We start from the raw sequence: 20,609 nt of genomic DNA on the forward strand, positions 1-20,609 counted from the left end.
CCATAAACTGACTCGCACTGAAACCTCAGCTACTTGGAAGTTACCAAATCCAAGTGTGCCGGATTCAGACAGCGTTGTGTAGTTCTAGCAGTTCAGGAAGCACAACTGTCTTCTATTGGTAGAGGTTATATAGCATTGTAGATATGTCAATGACATGAGAAGGTTAATTAATAACTGCCACACAAATAGACTTGGACATCACAACAGGTTTATGTGTGTATGTAATAGCTTTTAAAAACTTTTTTTTAGGAGTTTTTCCTCTTTTATATTTCACAGCTGATATTTACTGTATTTTCTTCAATCAGTTGCCCAGTAAGGAAAAATGAATAATATTTTATAATGCATGCTCAATTTGCACATGTGGAAAAGCACTGTGTATCTAATGTATATGGTCTGTTTTTTTTAATTTTATTATGGGTGTGAGAGCGGGGTGGGAGGGTGGAACGCAGATGTGCAGATGCTTTCTGTTGTTTAAATATAAACAGAAACAACGCTCCTAGCAAGAACAAGTTCTGTTGAATTGAGCAATAGACCAGTTCTTCCACTTTTTGACAACCTCCGATTTCTGTTTACTGTTGCATTGTTTGTCCTACACAGTTTACAGCTTCAGATTAAGAAAGCATGTAGAAGAGCAAAAAATGCCTGGAAATTCATTTCAAGAAAAGAAAACAAGAAAACAAACATTGAATCTGAGATAGTCTTTAACCTGCTAGTGAAAGAAGTATGACACCAGCAATAATTTCTCCACCTGGCAGTTTTATTATAGTTCATTGCTAATTACAAGGCTACATGTGGAATTATTTTTAAATGTTTAGGTAACTTAGCTGAGTAAAGCTAAAACTTAAGAATCCCAAGTTAGACAGTTCCTTAAACTGCATGTTTAGCGAAAATACACACAAGTGTTTAGGGAAAGTCCTACATTCATACCTTACCCACAAAAAAGCTTTTGCATTTTGTACAGTGATAACAATATTCAAAGTGGACAAGTGCTACCGATTTAGTTTTTATGATAATGTGCAAATGTATTGAACCTTAGATGAATCTCTTAACAGGACAAACATATATATTCACAGTTTTGACTGGCAAATATTTAGAAGCACAGTAGAACGTTATGAAATGACACGCACTTTACATACTTTATTATGCATTCATTCGAGTTGTGTTACACAGTATTTCAGATTACACTATAAAACATTATTTTTATACTTGCCTCTTTTCAAGAGCAGTGCAATAAGTCTCTTCTAAAACAATTCCGTGCTTACAGCGTTCAGCCACCAGGGGATGCAATGTGCTAAGTAAACAACCCATTAGAAAATAACATCTTAAAGGTTAAGTTATTTTAGACACACTTATGTTTTAGTGTGTTTCTTTGTTTTACTTAGAATAGCAACCCGTTGTGTCTATTGGGTAAAAGCATGTTTTAATAGTTTAAATTAAATGCAAAGAAATCTTACGATTTAAAAACAGTCTGCCCTGACCGTGAATATTTTATAAGCTGCTAATAACTTGTAGTGTTATCACTGTTATCGTATGCTATTAGTCAGGTTTCGGCTTTCTCCACCACAGACACAACAGTGACTTAGCAAGGAAACAGAAGTACTGTCCACCGTCTTACCTTGTTTTTACACTTTTCAATAACATTTTCCAGAGCATGGGTAAACCTGTGTTTTCAATTGGGAGCTTATGGATTGTTAAAACTGTAGAAGCAATTGCAGGGGTACGTTTGAGGCGTGGCTTTCCATTTACAGGAAGTTCGGTTGAATAAAGCTCTTGCCATATTTAAATGATGTACATTAAGAAATCCCCCTCTTTTTGTAGTTTTAAACACTTCCTATGTAAATTTATTACACACACATCAAATTCGGCAAGTATATTCTTGAGAGTTAAGAAAGGGTTATACTGCTCTTCATTAGCATGGGAATGCACTGTATCACCTGGGTTTATCGGAACTGTCTAGGTCAGGAGTCAGCAGGTCCATGTGCAATAAGTCTGCAGTGTCTGCAACTAGCCAGCTTTTTTTTTTTTCTGTTTTCATTTACTTTAAGATTCTTGACACCCACACGAGTGTGTAATGCAGTAATAACAAGAAGATTGATTTTTTTTTTTTCCGACTGAAAATGTGTTGTTTTTTTTTTTTTTTTTTTTGAAGTGTTTTCGGGAATTTTTTATATATATAAACGCAAGGTTAAAAACTATTTGAGAATAGGCAGCCGCTATTGAGTATAATACAGCAGTACGTTTCAAATACGATGATGGCTTTTATGATACGAGTGGAGTTCTGTTAAGAATATGGTCATGCAACAATGCAACTGAAAAACAGTCAAACTGTAATTTAAGTGATGCGCTTTCATAATGCATTCATGTTCTTTAAAAACTGAGTGTTTATTGTTTAAGAAACAGAAAGAGAGTAATTCAGAGGAGATGGGAATCTTTTTTAGCTTCTCAAAATCAGGTTTTACTGTACTTGTTAAATGAGAGAGCCTTGCACTTGTTGGTACTGATAGGCAACAAGTCTTATGACATGACTGTTTTTATTAACACGCAGAGAGTCATTCACCATTAAATCCAATTCCTTTAATTTGTTTTATTTATGTTTGACTTGACAGTGGGGTGCGAATGAACATGCTTAATTGATGGTTCCCACCAGAAATCAGCCAATTACACTGTCCTTTTCTGTTGTCTCCAGGGTAAGAAGAGCGAACTTTGAAGGTGGCTGTAACGGAAGATAGCTTAAACAAGCAACTGCTTGAAGAAGGTAAATACAAGCCAATTTTACACAAGGCTCTTGCTCAGCAAGGGGCAGACTCTAAATACAGGATGTTTAATAAATAACCTATTAGGGTGCCTTAACTTTGTTTGTAGATACTAATTGCTTTTTTTGTATTTGAAAGAAACCAGTACCTTGGTAATTTTAAACAAAAGGTTTTTGGTTTTTTTTTTCAGTTTGACATGCTGTAACAATTAAGTAATGTATCCCTGACAAACCAAAGAGCACCTAAATATTCTCATGACACCATTTAAACAAATTAAATGACAAGAATAACTGTTTTTGCATTCATGCGTATTAATTGTTCTTCCTCTATTATTCCTTTTGTAGTAAAAAGTCATATTAATGAGGTCATGTGACTCTATTTTGGGAGTCTGGGGCTGGGGGAGATTTGAAGGCAACGGCAGCATTCATATTCTTAAAGCACAGCAGGATAAAAGTAATCTGGTCCTGGCCTACCACTTTAAACCTATGGTATTGTACTGGCCGGTACTGTACTGAGATTTAATATAGCAGTACAGTTTAGACCCTTGAATACTACAAGAAGAAATCACAAGCAGGACTGTATTTAGGTCATTCAAAACCGGTCTCCTAATACGGATATTTAATTTATTTTTGATTTATTTAATTTATTTTTGATTTATTCTGCCATATGAATATCAGCCCTGAAAGGGAAAGCTTGATGGAATTACACAATAGAACATGGAGGGTAAAATAATAACTTGAGAGTGTGTCAAAAGGCAGCACAAGTAATGTAGAAAATAGTGTTTGTGGTACAGTATCACCTTTTGTGAGATGCTGTTGAATCTTTGCTTTGGATTTTGGATTATAATTTTAAAAAGAGAATATTAAAATACGAATGCACTTTGATATTTAACGTCTTTCTGACAGTGGAACAAAACCACATGGGTTCTACAGCATCATAAATGTAGGTTTGTGTACTTACTCAAGATAACGGTTACGGAATATCGAATATAACACAGCAATGCTAACCTCTGGATATTCTTCTGTGGATTATCACCTTTTGTTAGAAATTAATAGTTATGCACCATAGCAACAATAGTGGAACTGTTAAGCAGGGACTGCATAATATTCTCCTGTCAACCTCCGTTAATGAAGCTCTCCTTGCAGCCTTGCAAGAATACCGTTTTGTAAACTTTATAACAGGATATGAAATAATTACCAAAAAAGTAGTTTGCTGAAACCACATAAATAAACCAAGTAAAACTCTTAAATCATTGCAGAGGTGTATTAAAGAGATAGGAGTTCTACACATACGCAAACTTTAAAAGGTTGTCAAGTTACAGTCAGTTTGCCAGTGTTTCTTTTTGTTTTTAAGTTCAGTATTGGCATAATAAATGATTACCCTTTTATTTGTGTAGGCTTAGGCATTTACATAATGTTTACTGCCGGTTATCTCAAGAGGAAGTACGTACATTATCACACCAAGGTTCAGGGATGTTATACTTGTGTTCATTTTTTTTTTTTTTTAACAGTCCCTTATTCATTTTGGGAACAGAATAAGCTTTTGAAGTCTGTATTTCTCTCCAATGCATTAAAACCAGGTGTAGCATAAACCTGTAGCAAAAATAAAGACAATTATTTTTAGACCCAATTTTAAGCCCAAGCTAGTATCACTTTCACATTTGTATATATTTATATGTGCAAGCTCTTGCAACACATTGTTTCTATAGAAGCTTGTGACTCTTATAACTTGGGAATACTCCTTCTTAATGGTTGGGGAATTAAATGCTCACAACTGCAGATTTTTATAATACATTTCTGAGGGCTTCACTTTTCTATACGCTGATATATTTTCCAGGAACCCCTTGCTTGTGTGTGTGTGTGTTTAAAACAATGCCATCATCGGTGTTTATTTGTTTTTACACTGATGATGGCATTGTTTTAAATGTGTCTGTTTGTGCTCCAACAGAAAAGGAACTAAATGTCATTGTTATATTATGGAAAACACTGTGTTTTTTTTTTTTTTACTTTTCATATTTAGAAGAATTGTTGTTTGCACACAGATCTGTAAGAGGCCCTAAATGAAGGTTAATATTTATTTTGTTTTATAAATATTGTGTATATTATTACTGTATTTACAGATGTTACTGAGTTTTAAAATACAATCATTGCAGATAATATGGGCTATACTGTTATTTCTTACAGTACTTCATAAGAATTCCAATTCTTTATATCGGCATTAAGCTAGAAATTGCCATGTATCAGTGTTAGGGTCGGTAAGCTTTTAATTCCATGGAATTTACAGCTCGCTGTGTTTCCATGCATTTATAACACTGATTCTTAAGAGTCCCGTTTAATCGGTTTTGCCTAGCACAGTAACATAATAAACAGCTTGCTGTTGCTAAAGTACCACATGAGGGAGATTGCTAACAAGAAAGTTAAATGCGTCTGCCACTAGCAGTTTTGTCACTGTGTTTTTCATGAGCTATAACTACCATAATGTACTTTAGGAGCTTCAGTACAGTAGTTAACAGTGACAGGCCTAACCACCAGAAGGCATTTTTAGCAGTGTAGAAATTGGCACCCTCTTTGTAACTGCAGTTGAAAGAACCTTTGCTCTTGATCTCGTTTTCAAGATGAAGGCATCTCAATAATAATAATAATAATAATAATAATAATAATAATAATATCAGTTGACAGTCAAACTGTGGCAGCTTTTACGTTTGTACAGCTATTTAGAAAAGTACAATTTGACTTTGTCAGATCAGACTAGGTAGGCACAAATCCCATTTGAATCCAAGGCTTAAAAAAAATTAAAAACCTTTACACAACATTGGACAACATTGCAAAACTACCACCACCAACGGCACTGTTTTTAAAGTGAAACGTGGATTCGTTTTAAAAACTACCCATTTGAGACCTATGGTAGATGTGGATGTACATGGCATGGCAATTTTTTTTTGTTAACTACAAATTACAAATAACAGCCTGTAGTGGTGTTCGGTATATAAAAAAAAAATACCAAGTAATAGATCCGTAGTAACAGAAAAAGCAGAGTATTTATTTTAAAATGTATTCTTGCCGTATGCATATAAAGTACCCAGACTAGTGGAGGTTGAAGTAGTCTGGTTAACAGATTTTGCTGGATAATTGACAAAGTAGCAAGGAAGTGATGTAAGACTGAAAACTACTGCAAGCACCTAGCTTTGCCTGCTTTGAAAGCCCAGCACAGACAGTTATGAACCTTTGCGTCCAGTAAAACCTGAAATGAATGCCCAAGAAATGTCATAAAATAAAAAGACAAATACAGATGTTTTACAGGCACGAGGAAGTGGAGGTAACTTCCATTAACAGACTTCCAGATAACCAGGTCTGTTTTGTACTTGGATTAGGGTTAAGATTAAGCATAAGTAGTTGACATATGTTTAGATCTGCACTGTTCATTCAAAATATTGACCAAATATTTTTTGAATGCTAGTCTGGTCCCAGTAGTCTGAACTGTGCTATCATAATCCAATGCATGCTAATAGCAGCTACCAAAATTTGAATGATTTCTGTGATGTGTGTAACATATTTACAGCCTTCTCTTTAAAAAAATAAATACTTAAAGAAAGACAGTTGTACTGTATGTATATATTCCTTATGTACATTTTCTGTTGGACTTATTGTAAAATATACACCTCTTTGTGTTGTGCAATATAAAGTGACTGTGGTGGCTTGATGTTGTACAATAAAAGGCATAACAGAGTGAATTGATACTGCGATATGATTTTTTTTCACCCCATCCAGAGAGCATGGCTTACTAGAGTCTGCAGAAAAATGCGTCTGCTTAATGAAATGGCTCTTGCATCATGTAAATAAATAGCTTGCAGTTTTTGGTGTGACAGCCCTATAAAAATGATGCCTGTGGTGTCTATAGGAAGAAAAGAGGCCCTAAAGAGATGTGGTGAACTGACCATCATGCCTTTTGAACTTGTAAACTGCTACTTGTTTGTATGATGTATTGATTTAGATATGCTGGCCTGGTGCATTCAACTTTACTCTAGCGCAGCAGTGGGGGTGTGAAGCATGCCCTTCTGGATTCGAGAGTGCTAGTATAATTAATTCCATTATTCCTTAAACCTCACTGGAAATAAAGCAAACATACACATGCTTTATTTTGGAAAAACTACTAACTGTTTAGCACTGCATACAATGAGTGGAAGGTTATCACCATTACATGCTGTTTCAGATTATAGTGAACTTTCAGCTCCAGACATGTTAGCAATAACTCTGTTATACTGCACAAAACTTTGGCACAGTACAGCTGAATTCTAGATTTCTGGAAAACTGTTTTGTCCCTGTTCTGAATTCTCTTTATAGGTTCATCAAAAAATTGTTAAATTATTTAACATGTAAAATTTATATTCAGTGGTTTAAAGAGGCAACTGAAGCAGAACACTTTTGGCGATGAAGTGGTTGGCTTTTACATTAGGAATCTGCAAGTTTATTTAATTTATAACATTAAAAGCATTCCTGGAGATTTTATTGTGCAAAGGTTTAAAGCCTGGCTAAAATGTTATTTTCATAAACAAAGTATGTTTGAGTTGGAAAAAAAAAAATGTTGCAGTGGGGGAGACTGAAAACAGGAATGACAAACACCATTAGCTGAAAAATTTCCATTTCATTGCAACTATGTTATTGTTTACTTTACCATACACATCCTAATATGGTTACCTCCCTGTCAAACAGCAGAGCCAGGGGCTGGGAGGCCCCTGCAGGGACCAGCTTCCAACTGCCACTTAGACAATAAAAAACAAATGCACGCAACTCCCCACAATCTTACCTCAGGGAAAAAAAAAAAAGTGTTAAAACCAAAAAACACAAAACAACAGATTTTGTTTTTTACATTTTTTTTTTTTTTTTTTTTTTTTTTTCTCCTTACCCTGGCCCAGAATGTTTAGCCTTTTGTAACGCATGTTAGCTGTGAAACTATTAGGTCTTTCCAATGTAACCTATTCCAAGGAAAGATGCATTTATTGATTTTGTTTGTGTATTTATTAATATATGTGTCTCTGTTCATTTAGTGCAAAAAAGGATCGCATTAAGCTTGTGGGCTTCTGTACACTTTGACTAATACGTTCATGATAAGACCTAGAATGGCTCCGTTCAGAATGCCACTGCCACTGTACATTACTCATAAATAACTTTTAAAACTCTTTTTCATTCTGACTTGGCTGTAGTTTGATTACTAAGACATGAAAAGCAGTGCTAGACTTCACAAAGCAGAGGCGGTGTCCTCAGCTGTCATGTAAACAGCACTGGAAATACTTGCTGAGGGCAGCGAGTCAGAGCTCACTAGTTCGGTGGCTTTCTTTTTTCTCTTTCTGTGTTTCTGATTCAACACAAGCCACACATCTGTTCTAAAATCCTCATGTGTCTGATGCTTGCTAGATATGGTCTGTGTCCATAGAACAGAGGATGGCTGTTGCACTGCAAGGGTTTCCTTTTGCACAGCAACAGTAGGCGAACTGAACTAAGAGAAGGAAGGTTAGGAGATTAATCCCTAGAAGCACTTTTAATAGGTTTAAAAAAAAAAAAAAAAAAAAAAAAAAAAAAAACAAGAAAGTGGAGACATTGACAACACACAAGTCAGTGATTGGTTACTGAGAAGCCAAGTTTGATTTTGAGATTTTTACTGTACACAAGCTCAAGCCTCCAGAAGCCTCACACTTTGGCTCAGGTGTTTTTGTGTTCCTTCCTGTGACCTCATCCAGGGAGATGTCATAATTGAATGAATCTGGAAGAACCGTTCTGTAATTTTAGTTTGTTAGTAGCTTGCAATTAAAAAAAGAACACATCAGATATTTCAAGCATTTAAAGTATAGTTTAGATGTTTATTTTCCATTTCATGACACCAAAAGGTGTATGTTCTCATTAGCGAGGTCTGTTCTGAAATAGCATTTCCTCGCTGACGTATGCATTTTCACCCAATCTTTAAACCCAATTGAGAATGAGCATTGATAAAACGTGAAGGGATATTATTATTATTATTATTATTATTATTATTATTATTATTATTTTTAGCCAATGTTTTTATCCAAAGCGACTTACAGAAATTAAACAAAATATAACAATATATAAATGAGTCTTAAATTGAAAAAAAAAAAAAAAAAAAAAAAGATACAGAGAGAAATGGCAGCTGGAAAGACATAGCAGACATATAAAAGGAGATGAAGAATTGTAACTATTTAAAATACACAACTAACTAATAAAATAGCATAACATACCAACACAGAAACACCCCAGAACAGCCCCAAAACAGTCAGTTTGCTTTCCCGATGTTCTTGCACGATTGCTGCACACGATGCCACTCACACCAGCAGGGAAGATCCGTAGCAATCCTGAATCGGAGGCAGTAGAAACAGGTGTGTGATGGACACAGGTGTAAACAACAAAGAATATAAACGTAAAGGCCTGTGTATACGTGAATGAGAGCATTACCGTGGCCTCACTCATTACACGTCTGTTTATTTGCTTTGAGTAAAGAAAATAATATATACCATATCTGCTATGCTGTTTGTCAACCAACTTCAAGGCCATTTACAGAGAACAGCCGCACATTTACAAGTGTAGCAGTTCAAATACCCTGAGACACCTTGATGCGAGGGTGCTATATCAAATTAAAGTAGTTATTATTATTATTATTATTATTATTATTATTATCAGTGTTGTTGTTATTATTATTTTTATATACAGCTCAGTATGAATGCACTTCAGGTGTTCCTTGACTGTGTATTGTATTAAAACCGCCTCCTTTTTTGCTCCCATAAACATAGACTACTTTGATCGCCGTTGCTTGTTAACTACACTTCAATCTCTTTTATATTAAGTATATAGGGTTGGAATATGTGAAATTAAAAGCGAGAGAATCTTTAGTGTTAAAAAATGAATTAATAGATTTTCTTTTTTCCCACAGCCAGAATGTAGTGTAGTGTAAAAAATACAAATTATGTTGCTAGCTATCACCCATGAAGGTGCATTTGGACTTGGTAGCCTTAATTAGAAGTGAGATATTAACATTTCATAGGGATTTACGTTAGAACTTGGAATGGCGGGCGGCCATTTCCTCATTATGAATACTCTCTGCATGCAATGAGATCCATCATTAGTTGATGGAGTGGATTTGCCCTAGCTCTACCTTGAAAGGCACATCATTTACATACTTCTTTAGAATAAGGGTTTTAATGGATTCCTCAATGAATAAAATGAAAAGCTACTTCTTAAAATTTTCAACAGTCTGTTTTGGATAATGTGCATTACCATAATTTTTGCACAAAAAGAAAAAAAAAAGTGATTGACTTCTGTTGAAAATCATTCAATTTATGTAGTATGCCATACATTCCCAGTAAAACCAATATTATCTGGACATGATGTCTTCTGTGACTGGACAACTTATACCATACAGTAATTAACACAATTAGACATTAACAGCTTGTGGTTTGTATTCTTTAGTCTGTAAGAATACATGGTTAATGAATACAGTACAACTATACAGGAAATGGTTTTAAATCCATGGAGAATATGTAACGGTATCTCCTTTTTAAGAGAATTCGGGAGTAAATAGTTAGCATATGCACCATATAAAAAATGTATCTCTTCCTGATCCAGCTAGTATGAACTAATTATGTATTTTATTGATAAATCCAGAAAGTGGCATCTCCAGTAAATTTTCTCTCTTGATCACATTCGTTTTGTGAAATTAACCTGAATCTGTATTCTGCCAGGTACGTGTGTGGATAGATAGACCTGTCGGCTGGAAAATCTTCCTGTCTTCTCTAAAACATATATTTGTTTTGGATGCTTTCATTGGAGTGTACACGATGATTACAGCTGTTCATTAACGAAATTGGGTATTTGTTTTAAACTTTAACCAATCACTTTGATATGCTAATTATGGTGTAATTTAATTTGAGCCCTGTAATGATGATGCTGTTATTATGGACATAAATGATGCAGTTAAGCTGAGAGTAATCTCATTTGCATACTGTACATGCCAGTAAATTAAGCCCTTTCCTCGACTGCTTCAGCTTTAATTTTCCACTTCTTTTCACATAGAGCCTTTTCAGCCTCTCTCCTATGAGCCCACTCTCTAATAGCAGTGATCACTGTTTGATGTGGAGAGCTGCCTCACCACACTAAATCTAGGCACAATATGTAATGCATAATCAGCCTCATTATCTTACTGAGTGTTTCTTTAAGAAGTCTGGATGAATAGGAAGAGGGGTGTTCCATCTTGTAGCAACTCATATTGTTTTCTTAAACGGGGAGAAATAGAAAGTATGGTTATGTACAGTATTTGAGAAAGCTGTTATTTCCAAAACAAACTAGCTGCAGTAAAAAGAAATCAGAAAAAAAAGAAAATCCTCTTAATTGATTTTTGTAACATCATTTACGTTTTGAAGAGATTAAGCGTGACAAACACTTCAATTTAAAAAGTATTTATACATAAAATAAACGGGAGGAGGTTTAATGGCAGGTTGTTGAAGTTTAGATATTAAGCGTCAACCCAAGAACAGAATACAGAATGCTTGCAGGTAAGGAAAGCTGCTTAAATAAATAACCCCAAAAGCAACACTACTGTTCTGTAATTCCCTGATTATCAAAGAGAAATGTAACCTTTTTAAATCGTACATAATCTTCAGTAATGTGTCTGATTCTGTTGTGCAGAATGTTTGTTTGTTTATACTGTCTGTTTTGTATTACATGGTATGGTTTATTGGGGGTATTTGTAATGTCTGGGAGCCCTAACAATGGCGTCCATTAAATAGCAGGCTCCTCCCCCCCCCCCCCCCCCCCCCCCCCCCCCCCCCCCCCCCCCCCCCCCACCCCCCCCCACCCCCCCCCCCCCCCCCCCCCCCCCCCCCCCCCCCCCCCCTGTTATTTAGAATTGGAGGGTTTTTTTGTTGTTGTATATTTTAAACTTTTTCATTCACGTCACACATGTCATTCAGCTCAGATATCGTAAGAATCCTTTGTGTTGCAGAATCTTTTTGTATGTGCTTTTCACGCCAACTGTACAATTGCCCTTCAACAGGAGTGTGTTTCCATTTTGTACCATAAAGAATATTATTTTCCTGCCAGCCAATTTTCTCTGTTAGTCTCTAATTGGCTACATAAATCTCTGGCATTGAGAATGAGGAATGTTTCGGTGTCATAGAGTGTAATCTTCACCCTTATTTACCAATTCATTAAGATTCATTGATGCAGGATCGGTGAGAGGAAATGACAACATAAATCAGACCTCCAACATAATGACCCTAATCAGTTGGGAATTGCTGGAAATGTCATGATGAACTATGTCCTTGTATTAGTGCCACTGTACATTGTCATTGTGCTGCTTTATGGGTGGGACGCATCCTCCTGACATCGGCTGTATTTAACGAAAAAGAGTTGTTAAAAACCTGATTCCATTAAAGCTGTAAGATTCATACAAGGTCTTTCAGTATTTAGCCCTGTGCCCTTTACCTTCAATTTAACTGCTAAGTGGAAGGTACATGCTCCCCTTTTCAACCCTTTGAAAGAGATCTGAGGCTTTTGCAATAATAACAAACAATCTCTGATGTGAAATACTGCTGAATCTAGATAGCTACAATGTGTGTGTGTGTGTGTGTGTGTGTGTCTATATATATATATATAAAGAAATAACATTGGAGAAGTTATTGCTTTTATTTATGGAAATGTTTGTGCTCAGTAAGTCTGTAGATGACCTTCATTAACATATGAAAGACGCTATTATTTAATGCATGTTGTAAACAAGATTGCAAGCAATTATAGGTCTTGGTTGTATGTTGAGTTTTAAAACTGCTAGTCAGTACTGCTTGAGACTAAAAGTCACAGGTACACTTTTTTTTTTTTTTTTTTTTTTTTTTTTTTTTAATTGGTTTCTGTTTTATTATTCTTAAAATGTTTTGGTTTTTTGCCAAGCTGTCTAAAGGAAATAAGGAATGATGTCTCATGAATTCCCTGAGTCTGTGTTATTGGGCAATAAAGCCAACTCCACCTCTACATTTGATCTAGGTTAGGTATTTATATATGTATTTACCTATAGACTGCCACCCTTATCTGCATATTAGTAGGCTCCAGCCCTTTTAATATTAATGCATCGATGTTAAGAAGCATATTTTCTTGTCACATTTTTTAGTATGGGGTTATAATAACAAAAAACAAAAAAAGAAATGTGTAAGACGTTACTCTTTATTGTGGAAAGTAATTGAAAACCAGAAAGTATGTGCACATAGATGCTACGCATTATAATTAGGGGTCTACCTAAATCGCGATTAGGCAGAAGTCGTGAAATTGAGGGGTCACCGTGAAATTCACCTCTTTTAGGGGCCAATGCATACCAGACTAGTACAGAGAGAGAGAAAAAAATGCATTTAAATGAACTACTGCACAACGCACGCAAACTATGTATTCCGTCGTCGTCCTGTGTGCATTACACTTAAGCAAAAAACAAACAAACAAAAAACGTCCACAAATAACATTTTCCAAAAAAAAAAAAAAAAAAAAAAAATTCTCCAAAGCGGTTAACGTTGTTGTTTACTATTCAATGACAACAAAGTTTTAATCAGCCTATCGGTGCATCTGTACTGCTTTGGTGTGACCTGTGATGTGCAGTAGGGGGTGGGACAAAGTTGGTGCTGCATTGTTTTCATTTAGGGTGCTAAAATCTAGTTTTCAGCACTGGAGGTGAAATAGCAAAAATGGACGACAACAAAAGCAAAGTATATTTCAGCTGATGACATTTTCAAGATATTTCCCAAAGAAACTGTAAATGCAGATTGAGGTCATTGTTTTGCATATGTTAATGTGTCTTTGGAGAAAATACGATCGATTTGCTATTTAGCTTCAGAATCACACATTAAACAAAAGGCAACTACAGAGGCTGCTGAACAGAACGTAAAATAAACCACTTTCAGAAACCAAACTGGAAAGTAAGCCCAGACAAAAAGCATTCCTGCCTGCAGGTTAAATCAGTACTACACGATCTAGCACAGCCACCTCGCTTCAACCTGCTGCTTATCTTTTTCGCAGTTGGAATTTTAGACCCAAATAACCACGTTTTCTTTGTTTTGACTCAGTACTAATAAAATAAATTATTGGATGGGACAAATAACATGACAATGAACGTGCTGCATATGTTGCCTTTGTTAAAGTATGCCAGATGCCCTTGGGTAACAGAGTTTTGGGGCTGTTTCTGATCGATTTCCACATCTGTATAACTTGGCAAAGCTTTGCCTTACACTTCATACCAAGTGGATGCAGATGTGAAGTTTCAATGTATGGGCAAGTCAATTGGGGGGGGGGGGGTATTGCATGCTTGCCTTAAACAGATGACAGCACTCTGTTTTTGTAAGGAAGCAAGTACCTCTATTTTTAGGCTTTATAGTTGTTCTGAAATACTGCCTACTTGGGTTTATTTAATTTTTAAACAGGTGCGCAAAATCCTAATTTTATTCCGCAACCTACCCGTGAAAAATACGTAAATGTACCGTGATTTAAGTAGACACCTAATAATAAGCATTGAGTAAGTAGATTCTTCAAGCTTTATAAATTAAAAGAACAACAGGGTTTACCTGATAATAATACGAACATCACAGTCCTTTTAATAAGAGGAACATTGGGAAAAAAGGGATTCACTTTTTTTCCTTGCAGGTATAAAATGGCATGCTATTTATTAATATACAATTACCAATAACATCAGACCGTATTTCACATTGACACAGAAGATGAAATGTGCAAGCTGGAGTATTAAGAAACACAAACCTCTCATTTTATACAAACCACTACTTTGGAAAGTCTATGTTCTTTCTCCCAGAAGAAAATCCTAGTAAAGATTCTAGATTAAAAATATATGACACACATTGAATTAATGTTAAAACAATAAGTGGAGCTACAGATCCCAACGGATATCACAGATTGAAGACTCAGTTTTTGTGACAGTTTAATTGGCAACATACTGTATAAGCTCTAGGGCAAGGACTATACTTTGAATGGGCTACATTTCCCACAAAGTAACTTCCATAGTGTTAAAAAAAGAGCCAAACTTTCTCTTCGTTGGATCTTCTATTGTAATGTTAATCTATGTACAAATCACATGCAAGTGAGTCTATCAAAGTCAAATGAAAGAGGCTGAATAAAGAGTAAGAGTGTGGTAAACCACAAATAAAAGAGGTTGCCATTAAGATTGAAATCCTAAAATCACAGCGTAACTTCTACTAAACTTGTGTTATACAAACTATGGTAAATTAGTTCTTATTCTTGCAGTTTTCATTTAGTTGCATTGGTCACTTTATATGTTATAATCCATGTGCATAAAACTGTTACAGTAACTGAAAAGATACTTCTGAAACAAATTGCCTGATAGTTGTATTATATCCCATAGTAAAACACAAGGTTGGCGAAGGTAATGCTTTCATGTAAAGAGACGTCCGATTATTGTTAAATTTATCACCTTTATTAAATTAAAAAGTATGATGATGTGCATTTGAGATGTGTGCTGGCTGCAAATTACTTGAATTATGAACACCTCTGAAATATCCCACAGTTTAGTTTTCTGAGTCATAAAGCATGATAATGGATTAGATATATCACCATACAAAATAAATACATTCTGTGTCTTGGGACCTTTTTGCTCTTGTATTCAAGATCAGTGTCTTAATACTGTATATATCAGAATCATGATTTTCTGGAATAAGTGCCACTTTTGTGCTGTTGTGTGTTTTTTTTATATATTTTTTTTAAATTAATATTATTGGTTTTATCATGCTAAAGGTCATCACATAGTTAGTTACTATTTTAAACTAAGTGATTCCTTGTGTCCGATCAGGACACAGAGGGAGGACGCAAGCGAAACCTTGATGGTCTTTGTCCTGGCTGACTGGTGATTCTGCTTCAAAAAGAATGTCAGTCTGAACAAAATAAGCCTCCTGACTATTGAATACACTGGAGTATTGAATTGACTTCTCACCTGTACAGGTATGATTTGCCTCCTTTGCAGAGGTTATTGTACCAGTGAAAAGCAGATGTATGATGACTTTCGGTCTGTGGGTTTCTTTTTTGTTGTGCTGTTTTTATTTTATTTTTTAAGTCAGGTTTATTAATTAACTTTCTGCACTGCTGCCTGTATGATTGCAAAAAGAGAAGCAGAAAAACTGACCCTAACATTTAGTTGATCTACTCACATAACTTGGTAATCTTTTTGCTAAATTATGACTAAAATTATTGTAAAATAAAATAAAAAATCAATGCACACACAGTCTAGCATATAAGAAGAGCTGTGAACTGGTCAAATGTAATGATAATAAAGCCCTTATGAAGCTGTTGCCAACAGAAAAAACTTTGGTGCTTTGTAGTGTTGGTGACTGAGTAAATGTAGTTAATTGGGAGTATTTAAATGTGTATATTGTTTTATTTCTGTCCTAACTCAATTTGTTTTATTATAGAATATTAACAGCCATTGTTTGTTAACTGCCAGTAGTCTTTACCATTGGAATACAGTTAAGAGGCTTAAGAATCCGTGTTTCCCTATTTGTCTTGTGTTCAAATGGACCTGATAAGAACATTATGGTTGGCTGGCTGTTTTTTTTTTTTTTTTACCACCTTCAAGTGTCTTGGTGTGGTATACAGATTTTTATGAAGGATACTTTTATTTAAGATATTGGTGTAGTGTTTCATGTTTGTATATATGCATATGCTTCAAGTTTAGCTAGTAACCAAACATAAATTATTATTTGTGTACACAACATGTCTTTAAAAAATAACAAGATATAACAGCCCCCTACCTACTTGTTCAAATTAATGTTTTCTACTCACAGCTGTAATGCACAACCCTTATACTTCTTCAAATGTCAGGAGAGAGTATTTGTTTGTCTTTAGTTTTTCCCAGCTGTTTATTCTAGCCTCTCTGCATTTACATTGACCTTGATTCCCTGAGAGTGGCCCCATTCTCCTCCCTGTTCTGTTTACATTAGTCCTGCCCTGAGTGTCACCTACGAAATATGTTGATCATTCCACCTGGTTAATGTTAAATTGCTCTTGCAAGATGATGTGTTTGTTCGTAAACACAAAGCCAGGGCCCCTTGTTTACTGTAGTCATGGCAGCAATCAGTTATTACACAAATATCCGCTTTGTTTGCTGGTGTGAGCAAACGTTTATCCCTGCAAGGACTGGAACAAACTTAAAGGCTGGTGTCTTGATAAAAGGGAAAACAAGAAAAGGAACTTGTCCCAAGAATGCAGCTCAAGCAACCCTCAGTTTGCTTTGCTTATCTGTGACCTATGAAGTGGCTTGCAAGATTAGCCAGTTGTTTGGTTTCACCATTAGATTTTCTCAATGGAATGATGCCTGTGCAGTTGTTTGCTTTTTCAGAAAGGCGATCTCTCCAGCATGAAGAGTAGAAAAAAGGCACTCGGAACATCAAATGGCATTCAAAATAATCTTTGTTAAACACACGTGGATGTAAAACAGGTCTAAATTACAGGTAAAGTGGTTAGGAAAAAAAAAAAAAGTTATTTAAAGAACAACACAGTGCTGTGCTAATATTGCAGCACATTTAGTGCGAAGCTGTTCAGAAGTCTATGCAGATTTCAAATTGACCAGGCACCGGAAGTACCACTGTGCAGATCTGAGCTGTAATTTCTGTCCGTGTAGCATGGTGGTTGCAAGCAAAACCTTGTGTGAGAAGGAGGATACAAGGTGAAAATGGGAGCAGTTCAGTCTGTCTGGAGCTTTATCATCTGCCAAGCCAGTCAAAATATTGCACTGTATGACTTCCTCTAGACCTTGGGATTCTGGGTTGAGACTGCCAATGTCTGATATTCGGGTACAGCTGCAGTATTGTCTGTTTTATTAGAAATATATCTATATATATATATATATAGATATATTTATATATATTATATATGTATATATATAATATATATATATATATATATATATATAATACACACACACACTGAAAAAAAATAAATGGACTGGTTTGTCTAAGCACAAACAATTGAATAGAGTAGAAGACATGCAAAACAGGGGTTTGCTGTTTTAATTGATATTTAAAACTTAAAATGAATGTATACTAAAAGGTTTGGCAAATCAAGCAGTTTACATCCATTTCGGAGAGAAACTAACATTTTGTCTAGGTCCTTTAAAAATAACCAAGAAATGAAGCCAGTAATCAAACAAGTAAATAGCGCCAGTACACCGTGGTTTATTTGTCCTGTCTTTAAACCCTACTTCAGTTTGGTGGTTTTTGCATGTCACAATCCTATTAGTGAGTTCTCTATATTCTTTAGTAAACAAACAGAAATCTTAGAGACATGTTTTTCATTAACAATGTTTGTTGTTTCTAAACATAGAATGTGTTTTGCAACCAGGCAGGATTGGTAGCATATTTCTAATCACTGAAAGGGAAGAGAGAAATAGATAGAGTCTGACCTTGAAAAATAATAACAGGCATAACTCTCATTTCATCTTAAATAAATTCAGCATCAGAATGCACTTCTGTCACTGACAGCTAATGTTGATCCTAGCCTTTAAAGTTTGTTTTCCCTTTTTAAATTAAAATGTGACATTTAAAAATGTTGGATAAAAGTGATTTGTATCTGCAGTTTATCTGTTCAAATTCTTGTTAGATACATTCTTGAATCATTCTTGTGGCAGAAGAAAACTTTAATAATTCTGCACTCTGATAATGCTGAAACACACAATATGCAATAAAACTGATAAAACATTTATCATTTTTACCAACAGGTTTTATACATAATTTATGCTTTTTTAGTGCTATCTTTTTGATATTTATGATGGATAATGCACGTTTTTTTTTTTTTTTTTGGTCGTGATATTGCAGGTTTGAATTATTCCATGGTAAAATTAATGAGAAAGTAGATTTATGGGTTTCATTTGTTTGTCAATTCGAAAATTAATTGGATGTTAATTTTAGCCGTCCCTCATCAGAGAGGTTCCTTAGCATGTGTGCATTACTTTGCATTCATTGTAGCCTTTCACTCTTATTGTGGGTCACTAGTTTTGCATACATTAAAATAGCCCTCAGGCTCATTCTCTTGATTACTTTTGGAGATGCCATGCATTAGAAAATGTCTGCCTTTCTGTTATAATTATGAAAATTTAGCATAAAATGACAGTGCATGCATAATAGCCAGTGTGTTAATTTTATATTATTATTATTATTATTATTATTATTATTTTATTATTATTATTATTATTATTATTGAACGGGGTTAGTAACATTGTGTGCTTACTGATTTTGAGCTTGATATTGCATTATGAAGTAAAATATACTGTGCCTGGATAAATCAGTTAATGGAAAATATTATTTATTTTAAAGGCATTATCCTTTTTATATTTTATAACTGGCTTATTTTATTTGGTGCCACTTACAGTATTACTTAATACAAATTGTTGTCTAGCCAGACAGAAAAACAAAGTATTGGAGGTAATCACCTTTTTGGGAACTGTGGTGCCAAAATAGGAATCAAAATCGATATTTCAGACCAAAGCAGTTGTGTGTGTGTGTGTGTGTGTGTGTGTGTGTTTTGTGTTTTTTTTTTATTTTGTATTATTTTTTTATATTTTTATTATTATTATTATTAGCTTGTTTCTATTTGTTTGCACACACCTGACATATGCTGAACCGACAGTCAGCAGAAAGAGGTTGGGTTGGGAGCACTCCCTTAAGGTAAACCTCATAGTAATATGAAGATATACCATACAGAACCCTTTTCAAATGCTTTTTTATGGACTAATGGACAGAGAAAGGTGAAGGTGTGTGAAATTTGTTTCAGAGAACTTTGATACTTAACCGCAAGACACTTTAGCCTTTAGCTCCTTATAGCAGAAGAATGAAATGCAATGTTATAAATCTGCATTTAGTTCAATTTTCACCTCCTTTCATGATTAGGCCCAGTGTTTTAAGGGCATTTATTCTGTTTCATATAAATAATTGATAAGCCAAGTTAATTTACTTCTGGCTGACTTGGTCAGCCTTCGTTAACTGCCTTAGAGTAAGGATCCACATCTCTGTCTATACATAACAACCCCCACCCCCCAAAAAATAAAATAATAAAATCCCTTAAACAAACCAGGTTTTCTCAAACAAAACAATCAGACTACCATTTACAGTTATATGCCACAGGGAGTTCTTGGCAACAAACACTGCGGACAGACGACCTCAGATGTGCCAATATCATGATCATATAAGCCCCCTTAGAACTCCTTGGTCATGGCTTCAATGTTTTATTTATTTATTTTTTTGTTTTTTATAGACCATACAACCCCTATATATATACACACACACACACACACACATACATAGCGCCTTTTCACAAGAACCTCACTGTACAAGCGCCAGTTTACTAAAAAAAAAAAAAAAAAAAAAGAAACAGTAATTAGCAGTAACTGACAGACTAATTAATTAGAAAAGGCCATATTAAAGATACATGTCATTAAGTGTTTTCTTCATTTTAGGCATAGCAGTTTAAAGCCCCATCACTTTGTGGATGTATCTTTGTCAGGGTACCTAACTCATCAGGGCTAAAGAACGACAGGGGAGTAGGGCTGGGCAGTAACAAGTCCTTTAAGTACGGAAGTGCCAGACTTTGTAGCCTTATAGGTCAAGAGAAGACCTTGAAAGTCAGGTTACTCTGTGTGCAATAAGGAAAGATTTCTTTTGGATGCAGGAAAAAAACAAAACTGTTTTAATTAATTAATGAGTTCTGGTTTTGAAATAAGGCTGTCTTGGTGATTCATAAGTTGCAGACTCATCCACCCTACTTCTCATTAAAAATTCATCCTACTGTGATTTTGGACCTACGACATGTA

General features: G+C 35.0%; 1 protein-coding gene across 8 annotated transcripts in view; it reads left to right on the top strand.

Annotated features, from left to right (window-relative positions):
- Positions 1-20,609, top strand: part of LOC121328851 (forkhead box protein P1-like) — a 169,245-nt gene that overhangs the window by 63,223 nt on the left and 85,413 nt on the right. For 6 of the 8 annotated variants that reach the window (XM_041273972.1, XM_041273969.1, XM_041273962.1 and 3 more), the window contains one exon: positions 2,687-2,755. The gene's annotated coding sequence lies outside the window, so the exon portion shown is untranslated. Of the gene's footprint in view, positions 1-2,686; positions 2,756-15,681; positions 15,752-17,003; positions 17,257-20,609 lie in introns of those variants that run through there. The other 2 variants (XM_041273966.1, XM_041273965.1) reach the window with 2 other exon arrangements.

Source organism: Polyodon spathula, chromosome 16, assembly GCF_017654505.1.
Source record: "Polyodon spathula isolate WHYD16114869_AA chromosome 16, ASM1765450v1, whole genome shotgun sequence".
Classification (NCBI taxonomy): domain Eukaryota; kingdom Metazoa; phylum Chordata; class Actinopteri; order Acipenseriformes; family Polyodontidae; genus Polyodon; species Polyodon spathula.